Source organism: Cryptotermes secundus, unplaced genomic scaffold, assembly GCF_002891405.2.
Source record: "Cryptotermes secundus unplaced genomic scaffold, Csec_1.0 scaffold940, whole genome shotgun sequence".
NCBI classification, from domain to species: domain Eukaryota; kingdom Metazoa; phylum Arthropoda; class Insecta; order Blattodea; family Kalotermitidae; genus Cryptotermes; species Cryptotermes secundus.
The window spans coordinates 216,947-229,072 of record NW_019730116.1 but is presented as its reverse complement, the minus strand read 5'-3'; positions in this window follow the sequence as shown (position 1 = coordinate 229,072).

Below are 12,126 nucleotides of genomic sequence, written 5' to 3'. Positions count from 1 at the left end.
TGAGTATTATGATCTGCTTGTAGATTCACACATTTTGAATATGTGGAAGAAAAACTTCTCTCAGTTATTGAATGTACATAGGGTCAGTGATGTTAGGCAGACAGAAATCGATACAGCTGAGCCATTAGTACCTGATCAGCCCTTTTGAGGTTCAAAGTGCTATTGCAAAATTGAAACGGTATAAATCTCTAGGTAGTGATCAAAGTCCGGCAGAAACGATTCAAGCAGTGGGGGAAATATTACGCTCTAAGATCCATAAGCTAATTAATTCTATTTGGAATACGGAAAAATTGCCTGATCAGTGGAAGGAGTCTATTATTGTACCAGTTCACAAGAAGGGTGATAAAACTGACTGTAGTAATTATCGTGGCATATCACTGCTATCAACTTCATGCAAAATTTTATCCAATATTGTTCTCTCCATATTAAGCTCATACATATAAATGAAATTATTGGGGATCGTCAGTGTGGGTTTCGACGAAACAGATCAACTACAGATCAGATATTTGCATTCGTCAGATACTGAAGAACAAGTGGGAGTACAATGAGACAGTACATCAGCTATTTGTAGACTTCAAGAAAGCCTACGATTCAGTTAGGAGGGAAGTATTGTACAATATTCTCATAGAGTTTGGGATATCCATGACACTAGTTAGGCTGAATAAAATGTATTTAAGCTAAGCGTGTAGTAAAGTCAGTATAGGTAAACATTTGTACAATAATTTTCTTGTCCAGAATAGTATAAAACAGGGAGATGCTTTAGCCACTGCGTTTCAACTTTGCTTTAGAATATGTCATTAGGAAGGTCCAGGAAAACCAAGTGGGACTGAAATTAAATAGGACACATCACCTGTCGGTCTTGCTCACCGTTTAGATCTCTTGTGAGATAACACACACACATATCTATATATTTATACATTAAAGATACAGAAATTCAAACTGACGCTAGCAAGGGGGTTGACCTGGAAGTAAACGCAGAGAAAAGTAAGTACAGATTGCTGTCTCGTCACCAGAATGCAGGATGATTTCGTAATATAAAGACTGCTAATAGATCCTTTGAATATGTGACACAGTTCAAAATATTTGGGAATGACATTAACAAATCAAAACTTGATTCAAGAGGAGATTAAGTGGAGATTGGATTCGGGTAATGTTTGCTACCATTATGTCCAGAACCTTTATCTTCTTGTCTTTTATCTAAAAACGTAAATTTTAAAATTCACAAAATTATAATTTTGTCTGTAGTTCTGTGTGGGCGTGAAATTTGGCCTCTGACATTAAGGGAGGAACACAAACTGAGGGTGTTTGAGAACAGGGTGTTGAGGAGAATATTTGGATCGAAGAGAGATAACGTGACAGGAGGTTGGATAAAACTGCATAATGAGGAGCTTCAAAACTTGTTTTTTTAATGGCTCTTCCAGCCCATTCAGGGCCCTGACTCCTTATTCAATTGCGTAAACATTTTTCACAGACGGTAGGACTCCTTGGACGAGTGATCAGCTCGTCTCAAGGCCTCTACCTAAACACAGAATAAACGTATACTCACACCAAACATCCATCACTTAAGTTGGATTCGATCCCACGATCCCAGCGTCCGAGCGAGCGAATACAGTTCATTCCTCAGACAGCGCAGCTACTGTGACTGGCTCGAAACTTGTACTCCTCGCCAGCTACAGTTAGAATGATCAAGTCAAGGAGAATGAGATGGGCAGGGCATGCAGCACGAATGGAGGAGAAGAAAAATGCACATGGGAGACTGGTGGGAAAGCCGGAAGAAAAGAGATCACTAGGGACTCCAAGACATATGTGAATGGATAATGTTCAATAGAACTTACAGAGAAAGGATGGGGCGGTATGGATTTGATTGTTCTGGTTCAGGATACGGACCAGTGGAGGGATTTTGCGAACGCGGTAATGAACCTTCGGGCTGCACAAAATGTTGGGAAATTCTTGAGTAGCTGCAAATCTGACGGTTTCTGAAGAACGGCTCATCTCCATGGAGTTGGTCAGTTAGTTAGTTCAGTTATTTACGTGATCTGTTAGTAAACTGAAGAATATAAATTCGCCCTGTCTTAACCGAACGTCCTTACTGCGCCACTACTTATAGTGAGAATCCATTTGCTAATGTGTGGGCAGCCGGTTAACTCAGGATCTATTATTGTCCTCCGTCCTGCTCCAGTTATTTCAATTGACATCATTGCTTCTGTTAGCTATTCATCACACATGATCTTCAACACCACCTCTCTTTCTTTCTCTGCTTTGTTTCTTCTCACATCAACTTGTCGGAGTTGCTGGCATTAAATTTTCCAAACCACGACAACGCATAAGCGATGGTCGGTAGAGAAGCGTGTATTAGCTCTAATGCTGTCATCTTCCACAAACATTTAAAATTTATTAGACATCCCGTTTCACAATAATCTATGGAAGATGACAATAGGAAGGGGCGTGATGCTTTCAAGGAGGGTATGTGAGAGCGAAAGGGATAGTGTGAATAACTCAATTACACGCTACAAATGAAAATCTGGTTTCGTTTGTTGAGTCCTAATTTATAGGTCTACATCCAGAAAGCCACAATATGAATATCAATGCTAAAAGAAACTTGCTGTACTGCGGAGATGACCAGTTACACCAACTGATATTCATTCGGGGTTTGTTCACCCTGCTGTTAGTAGTCCCTCAGGGACATATCAAAACACAGATTATCTTTTTAAAATATACTCAAGTAGCCCTCTTTTAAAGGGCGGCAAAATTAACTGTGCTGACAGAACACGCATTCATGAAACAAAATACTTATCATGTATATGTATATATACATATATAAAATTATTATTAAAATGGTACCAGTGGAGAGATTTTGCGAACACGGTAATGAACCTTCAGGTTCCACAAAACATTGGAAAATTCTTAAGTAGCTGCACAACTGGCGGCTTCTCAAGAAGGGCTCAGCTCCATGAAGTTAGTTATTAAAAGGCCTCGATTTTAGTTCAGAACGTGAATGAGAGTTAAAATGTTTTTCTTAGCACAAACACAAGAATATTAACCACAATTTCTTGTGGCAGTAGGTAACGTAGTTTTCAAGAATCTACATGGATATTTGAGATGCGCTTCTATGTAGCTTTCGTTTCATAATGAGCACTAACAAGAAATTTTTAGATATATATTTTACGTCCCCTGTTTCTGCACCTTAAATTGGCCACGACACGAGTCATAATACATTACGCAATATCGAAAACAGTCTCCAAAATCAGCAAACATGTGGCCTGTAAAACAGCTGATCTGACAATTCAGTCCAATTTATATTCATATACATTAGAGGAAATCTATGAAATTAAGCATTGCACAGGACTTCCAAAAATTCTCAGGAAAAGTGTGAAATGTTTGTAGTGTTATATATTGCCTAGGTATTCTATATAATGTACTCGAAACAAACAATATGTTGAATGCATGCACAGATACATACCTATATTTCGCGATACGATTACTGTACTTAATCCATCAGGGACTTAGAAAGTGGCAATACTTTTTTTTTAATTCGCTTAGTGGGGGATTGAGTCCAACTGGGTCCACTAGGCACGGCTGCCACTGATTGGCCTACTGTATCTTGCCCCTGGTGATTATGATGATGGAGAATTTGGCGGAATGAAGATTGGCAGGGGAAACCTAAGTACTCGGAGAAAGCCTGTCCCAGCGCCACTTTGTCCACCACAAATCCCACTTGACCAGACCCGGGATCGAACCCGGGCCGCCGCGGTGAGAAGCCAGCGACTAACCGCTTTAGCTATGACAGGGCCAGTAGACCAATTAGTCATATGCCTACTTCATTCCGAATGTTCCTTCTTGCATGTGGACTTCGTTAAATATTCTCTAATTCAAGAAGCGCGAGAAAGAAAAAAGCAGGTTAATCTGACAGGACAACGTTTTTTATTGTGTAGCTTTTATGTATATAAAACCATCGCATGGTCAACACGTTTTCAAGCCCCCTATAGAATTACAACTTTGGAGCTGTTACATGATGTAGTAAATGTCATGTGATCAACGAAATGCTGGACGATACATTTCTCATCGAAACAGGTAAATAATTTTCAGATTTTATTTGTAGTCTAAAGGTTAAGTAATTAATCTGCGAAGTAGGAGAAACCTATCCCAAATCGACATACTGGCTATTCTTCGTAGCTGTAATATGTCAAAGGCAAAGGCCCATAGGGTTGTGAGAGGTTGAGGCTCCACAAATTCTAGACAATCGGCTCACAGATGACGGTAAGGTTGTCAGCCTTACGCGTCGGCCGCCCTTTACTCCCCAGGAAGTTTCTTGGTACTCGTTTCTGCTAGAGGCTGAGTCGACCCCAGGGCCATAGTGCGGCTGGAAGGATTAGGTAAATTGAAAAAATTCCACCACATCGGGACTCGAACCCGCGACCTTCCGGCTTGCAGCATAGTGCCTCAACCAACTATGCTACCGCGTGCCCTTACTGTGAAATGCAGCAACGGAAATTATGGCATCAAGATGCTCAGAAGTTGGCAACAGTAGTCCCATACTAATGATTACACTTCCCGTGGCGTATTTTATGAGTTGCGAAGGATACAAAGAAAAATCTGTACAGACGTTTTTAGAAAACTGCTTTATGTGCAGAAGTTCACTTTTATTTTTTTCACAATCTATAGTCTGCTAGAAACAGCAAGGACACCTTCTATTTACTTCGTACTGTCACGTGTAGGGTGGTACGCGTGATGAAAATGACGGGTTCTAGTTCGGATGATTGGATTTATTAGCACCTTGGTTATAACCTCTCTTAATTACAGTCAGTACAGCGCTACCGCTGTTTTACACAATTTACAGTTTAGCGTTGCACACGCACTAGGATTCTGTTTCCACTAATCGTGTCCTAGCAACGGATCTCATCACAGAAAATGTCACTTGAAATCACCATGAAGTCTTCTTGCATTCAATCCCTTTTCTACGCCTCTGTCGTAATCTGTACTCAACTATTCTTCACAATTCACTAAGGACATGCTCCATTCTCATCCGTGTACTCTCAACTGCTTTGTAACTTCTACTTCGCTCCTCCAGCTTACGACTGACTTCAAACGACCTTTGTTGTCCCCTATAAACATCGGCGCGGACCTACAGAAAATAAGTCACGTCATTCTTAGCCATCGAATTCACTGGTGCCCTGGCTGTTACCTAACAAAGAACAATAAACTTTCATTCATTGAGATACAACTTCTATTGTTCCGTGTTTTAACGTGATTACTGAGGCATTACCTAGCAATGATCATATACTGTTGTAAAGCGCTAAAGCGAGGTGTTTATCGTGCTGTTGCCTAGCTATGCACGTTACAATAGACAGTAGTAACCTTCTGGCGGGAACTTACAATGATGGCCAGATACTTTCACTTGAATATAAAATTGCATAAAGGTAAAGTAAGAAGGTAAAGTTGTCCCTGTGCTTAACTAATTAAGCACTACGCCATGAAGGCATATGGGGGAGTGGACGTATAGATCCACATTTTCTTGACCTCGGCATTAGCTGGAGTTGAATGGTCAGCTTCACGCCCCAGACACTTTACCCCCAGAGAAAGAGCCCCTGGTACCTACCGGATAGGAGGCTGGGTGGGCCCCAGAGCCGGTCTGGACGACGTGGAGAAGAGAAAATGTTTGACCCTACCGGGACTCGAACTCTGACCCCTCGGTCTCTAGCCCGTAGGCAGCCGCTATACCGACTGCGCTATCCCGTTGAGGTTAAAATTATTTCCATGTCGTTAGCATAAAATGACGTAATGTGAAGTTGGAAACTATGGTTGCAGCAGCAACAAATGAATCATAATATTATTAACGATTATCAGGTAACAACAACAGGAATACTACCCATTCAGGAAGCCACCAAATCTTTGAGCTTATGTTTCCGTGATGATACTAATAATTATGACTATCACACAAGCAAAATTATAAAATTGATTATAGGAAAGAATGGCGGCATTTACTACAGGAGGACCAATCGCCATGTTTTCGATAAGCAAAAAACGCAGCGCGTTATTGACGCAGTTAACAAAGAAGTGGGGTGGCTGAAAGCATCTACAGCATTGGTGTTGCACAAACAAAAGTACGATATGGCAAGAACGAACTCAAAAGGGTCTAGGATGATTGAAAACAACATTTGAATTTGAGCTTGTGCTCGAAATTGTAGATCATATAAAATTATTGGAATCTAGGAATGTACGGCCTCATATCGATTAGTTCAGAAAATCTGCATTAAAATTAGCAGAAACAACTGACATTTGGTACCAATTTAGTAAGGATCTAAGAATGGCAGATTTCGATTCCCGGCATAGCAAGGTTTTTCTCTCCTCCACAGCGTCCAGACCGACTTTAGGGCCCACCCAGCCTCCTATCAAATGGGTACCGGGGACTCTTTCCCAGAGAGGAAAGCGGCAGGAGCGTGAATCTGACCACACAATTCCATCTAGTGCCGAGTTCAAGAAAGGTGGAAATATGCCTTCAAACATGGCATAATGTTTAACTAACAACGCACACGGACTTTGCCTTTTTTGCCCTTTATAAAAATGACTGGATGGGAGGTGTTAAGAGGCTTCGGGTCGAGAAAATCTTAAGATGACCTTAAACCACTTCATAGAGCACAAGAATTAAAAGCAACAGGTCAATATGTTCTTCGGAACTTTAGAAGTTGCGTTAACATATTGGGACGGGAGGCTCAGTGCATTAAAATATGGAACCAGAAGAAACCGTGCAACGCGGTCAACAACAGAACTTCGGTTACTTAGTAGAGATGATATCAGTAATCACGACAACAGAGGAACTACTGAAGACGTCTTCTAGGCAACGGATACAGAAAAGCGGAGTTGCATCAGAGACTCAGAAAAGAGAACCCTTCAAGGGGGTGATCTCCATACGGTTCGACCAGAACCTACCTCAAGGAGAGAACTGACCAACAAAAGACAGAATATAACAGAAGAATATAAAAGGATAAAGAAGAGAAGACTAGAGGCTAATGCAAGATTCAGATAACAGAGATTCGTTATCCAGGAGGAGTCAAATGTGTGAACTGTTTTAATCAAGCGAAACTGTATTAGAGACGCCTAATAAACCCAGTCAACCAATTCATAATATCAGTCACGCGTACCTCCTTTTTTTTAATTCGCTTCGTGGGGGGTTGAGTCCAACTGGGTGAAATCGGCACGGCGGCCACTGATTGGCCTATTGTAGCCTGCCCCGGGTGATTATGATGATGGAGAATTTGGTGGAATGAAGATTGGCAGGGGAAACCGAAGTACACGGAAAAAACCCGTCCCAGCGCCACTTTGTCCACCAGAAATGCCACTTGACCAGACCCGGGATCGAACCCGGGCCGCCGCGGTGGGAAGACAGCGACTAACCGCCTGAGCTATGGCGCGGCCTTCATGTACCCCGCTACACGCGAGAGTATAAAATTAATTCTACCAGGATATAGAATGTCGATGAATCTTCTCTTTTAGCAGTTCAGAAATCGAAGAAATTGTTTACTGTGAAAGGACAAAAGCAAGTTGGTTCCATAACAAGTGCCGAAAGGAGATAGGATGTTATACACTTGTGTGCTGTATGAGTTCTATCAGGAGTTTCAGTGCACCAACTCTGCTGCTCGCATGTGCAAGAAAAGTTGGGAACATGAGCTGCTGGTTGCAGTACCAACAGTTACTTTAGGACTAACCCATGACTGGGATGGACGATTAGAGAGATATTTCCAAAATGAGTGCAGCATTTTAAGGAGTACACTAATCCTTCAGAAGGCAAAAATGCTTTGCTTATAGCGGATGAGCATTCCAGTCATAAGGACACTGATGTCCTAACTTAACGCGAAGAATCGTAGCGAAGTGACCGTCTACGGCCACTAGATGTGTCATTTTATGGGCCTTTAAAGACATATTATGATTAGGAACCGTCAAAGTGGTTGAAATGCCACCCAGGAAGGGCTATAACGCACAATGAAATTGCTGGTTCATTTGCTGAAGCATGTAGGAACGCTGCCACAAATTACAGAGCTCTGATACGATATGCCAGGACAGGAACTTGGCCATGCAACCCAGACATCTTTTCTGATTCTCTCTTCAGAGGCAACGAAGAGGCGAACAAGTTCTCAAACCAACCAGCCTTCACCTACAGAACTTGTTCTGTCAAATTCTCAAACTAACCAGCAACCACCAGCAGAACCTCTTCATTAAACTTCTTAAAACAATCAGCGTTCACCATCAGAGTCTATTCATTGGGCTTCTGAAGTCACTAAGCATGTAGTGAAGCCAATCAGCGTCACTCTCTTCCTTCTTAATTCTCGATTTCTCGATTTCAAGAAAAGAAAGGAGTACATAATCTCACAAAAATATTAAGAATCAACCCACGTGTATCAGAACTGAACAGCGAGGATGCCGAAAAAAAAATATAAAAAAGCATTTTCTGCAGTATATGAATATGGAATCTTGGATTTGGTAAGTGACAATGAAGATTATGAAGATGAAGACGTTCCACTCGTTATTGCAATGATGTGTTCAATCATTCGAAATCACGAGAAGTATGGTTTAAGTGCTCTGGATATTCCTTATGGGCATATGATGTATGTGCAGGACTTCAAATTTCGGTTTGCCCGTCCATCCATCTATCTTTCCATCCATGGTTCTACAGCCCGTTTTTGGACTTTCTTTTTTTTTTACTGCTAGTGGGGTGGGACTAAGTCCCTCGTACTGCGCCACTTCTGGCCTATTGTACCAGCCCCAGATGATAGGTGAAGGTGATTGTGGAGCAATTAGTGGAATGAAGATTGGCAGGGAAACCGAAGTACTCGGAGAAAGGCTGCGCCCAGTTCCACTTTGTCCACCACAAATCCCACTTGACCAGACCCGGGATCAAACCAGGGCGGCCGCGGTGGGAAGCCAGCGACTAACCGCTTGAGCTATGGCGCGGCCTTTGTTGGACCTTGGCAGCTTTTTCAGTTTCTTGATCTAGGACTTATCAAGTAGAGCGTCATTTGTCCACACCAATTTTCTTAATGTTCTAAAACTGTTGTTTACGCATTCAATTATGAAACTTCAAGTCTACAAATATATGTTTTTCATAAATTATACTTTAAGATTTATGTAATCAGATATTATAAATAACCAAGTTACGCTGCATTCGTCTTATGGTATGTCAATTTAGGGCACGTTCTTCTGTAGGAAGACTCCACTTAATTATCATAATAAGGTGAAGGTAAATTTTGAACGAAATAAAATTTCCGTTGTTATTATCCGTGATCACCATTATACAGTACCAGTAAATGCACGAGTTGACTATACCGATATTTGGAGTAATCCTTATGCACAGAGTTGCCAAGTGTTTCTTGAAAATCACTACTAGTACAATTGGGCTAAACAATGTTTTGCCCAAAGTTGACGTGGGAATAGGGCAGAAATTTCGTTGACTTTCACGCATATACCTAAACACATTTTGTAACATAGTCTTATATTTCACAATAAGAGAGTAACATGATAATTCCAAAGATACACTCTGTATTAATTAAAATTTCTAATTTATAATTCTGTCAATTATGTAGTTTCCATTCATCGCTATGCATCTCCCTATATTCAAGATTCCTGTGAACATGAAAAAGACAGCCTAATGTTCAGACTACACCACAATTTTATATCTTCTCTTCGTCGAAAGTAAATGAGCTTAGATTCTCACCAAGTTAAGAGGAATTTACAAACGGCGCATAACGAAATGGCAGGAACTTCATAGAGATATATTTTTTTATGTTCACTTTATATGCCTACACATAGGGAAATAAGCAGGAAGAGTGGGATGAGTAAGACTTAACTCCGTGACTTTTAGTCCGCAAGCGAACTACACCGACCGAGCGACTGTAGCTAGTCGGCGAAGTTAGTGCCAACTTTAGCGGATAGAGGGTGTCACGTGGTCAGCGCAATGATGAGTAAAACTATGAGGAGAATATAGAAACAAATGTCGAGGCAGTGCATCAAAGCAAGCCGGAATCGCTTCCAAATTTACTTCCTGGACTTCGTAAATGATACTAAACGAAGTATTATTACGGTCTTCATAAGTCATATACCAACGTCTAAAAGTAAAATTAGAGAAATAACAATTGACAGTAAGATAAAATCTGCAACCACGGAAAAGCAAGAAATATTCAATTCCCGGTGTGCAGTTCAATAATGTTCACAGTTTGCATCCTGTTGTGTGTTTTAATAACTTTAATATTTTAGATTTTAATTGTTTAACTTTCAACTTCATTCCAAAGGCCTTATTTCGTAATATAACATCTTACCAATATAACGTTCGTCTTCGATAAACATCACATGCAACAATTTTTAATATGTTAATGTTTTTAATATATCTTTAATTTAATTCTTTGTAGGTATACAATCTTAATATTGGCAAGGTTAATATTGTAATTTCCTACATTCTAATCGAAACGTAATTTTGTAATATTAACGTGTTGTACAATTTCTCTATTAAAACCGTCGCAACACAACTACATTAAAGGTCACTGCAAAGTTTGCCTCTGCTACATGTTTATATATAATATTATATAATATTAATTATATTATTGTATCCAATTTTACTAGTACTGCAGTTCAGTGGTGTATATATTTGTATTTGCCTGATGATGGTTTTTAATAGCCGAAACATGTAAAGTAAGTAAAAAAGTAAAGCTATCCCTGTAACAGGCCATGAAGGCCCATAGGGTTGTGAAATGTTCAGGGTTATCTAGACAATTAGCTCAAAGATGGCGGTAAGGTTGTCAGCCTTACGTGCCGGCCGCGCTTTACTCCCCAGGATAATTAATTATTTAATTCCTGGTACTCATTTCTGTTAGAGGCTGAGTGAACCCCAGGGCCATAGTGCGGCCGGAAGGATTAGGTCAACTGAAAAAAATTCAATGACCTCATCGGTATTTCAACCCGCGACCTTCCGACTTATAGCATAGTGCCTTAACCACTACCCCTGCCGAAACATTAAAACCGTCACAACACAACTACGTGTATATTAGGTCAGTGCCAAGTTTGGCTTTGCCGAAACATGTAGCAAAGTCAAACTTGGCACTGACCTTAATATAGTTGTGTTGTGACGGTTTTAATAAAGAAATTGTATATTATAACACAACAGGATGCATGAAATGAAAATTATGAACGTGTTGCGCTAAATATGGATTCATATTTGGGAGTTCAAATAACTTTAGTCGTTTGATGACAACTGCCTGATGATGGTCCCATGAGGAATGAAACATGTAGCGGTAGGAAAATAAAATATTCAATCTAAGTATTTATTGATTGTATAACCACGTTTGTTGTGTTGACGGAAACCTTACCTTGCCATTTAACGTTCAATAAAATTGTTCATCTACTTACGTTAGTTTAGTTGATATTGAATTCGGATTTCAGACTCACACAAATGTTGAAAATTATGCTGTCTTCTGGGGTGTGTTACCGTGTAGTTTGGAAGATAGGTATATGGATTTCGGAGGAACGTGCTGCCTCTGTCTTCAAGGTCCTGTCTACCAAAATATACAGCGTTACTTCCCAAAAGACAATACTGTTCACAGTCACCACCGTAAAAACCTCAAATCTCACACTCCAAAAATTATATCAAGCAACCGAAACAAAGCCATCGGACTGACAGTCGACTTCCAACAACGAAGAGGAACAACTGAACATCGAAACTGACTATGTCGACACAGGACTGGAATCCTTCATGATTGGACATATTATGTCTGATCCATTTAATAACGAATAAGGTCAAATCTGTTAACCTCAATGTTTCAATGGTACGTGTTACAAAGACAAAAGAATTTACAACTATTATTGAACCGTTATTTCAGAAAATAACAAAATCCGGAAACATGTAAATTTATTAAAGACTTGGTGTATGACGTGTTTGTTGTTAAAGGTTCTAGATCTACGTCATAAGTATTAATCGATCTGAACTGTCCATTCGAATAAAACATATTTCGATTCTCTTTATGCAAAATATGAAAAAGCGTCGATGCATTCGTTTCCAGCTGTAAGAGAAATATATATTTCTCTTACAGCAGAAGCACTCGTTCTTTGCCCTGATATAGTAATGAAAATTTCGAGACAACCAAC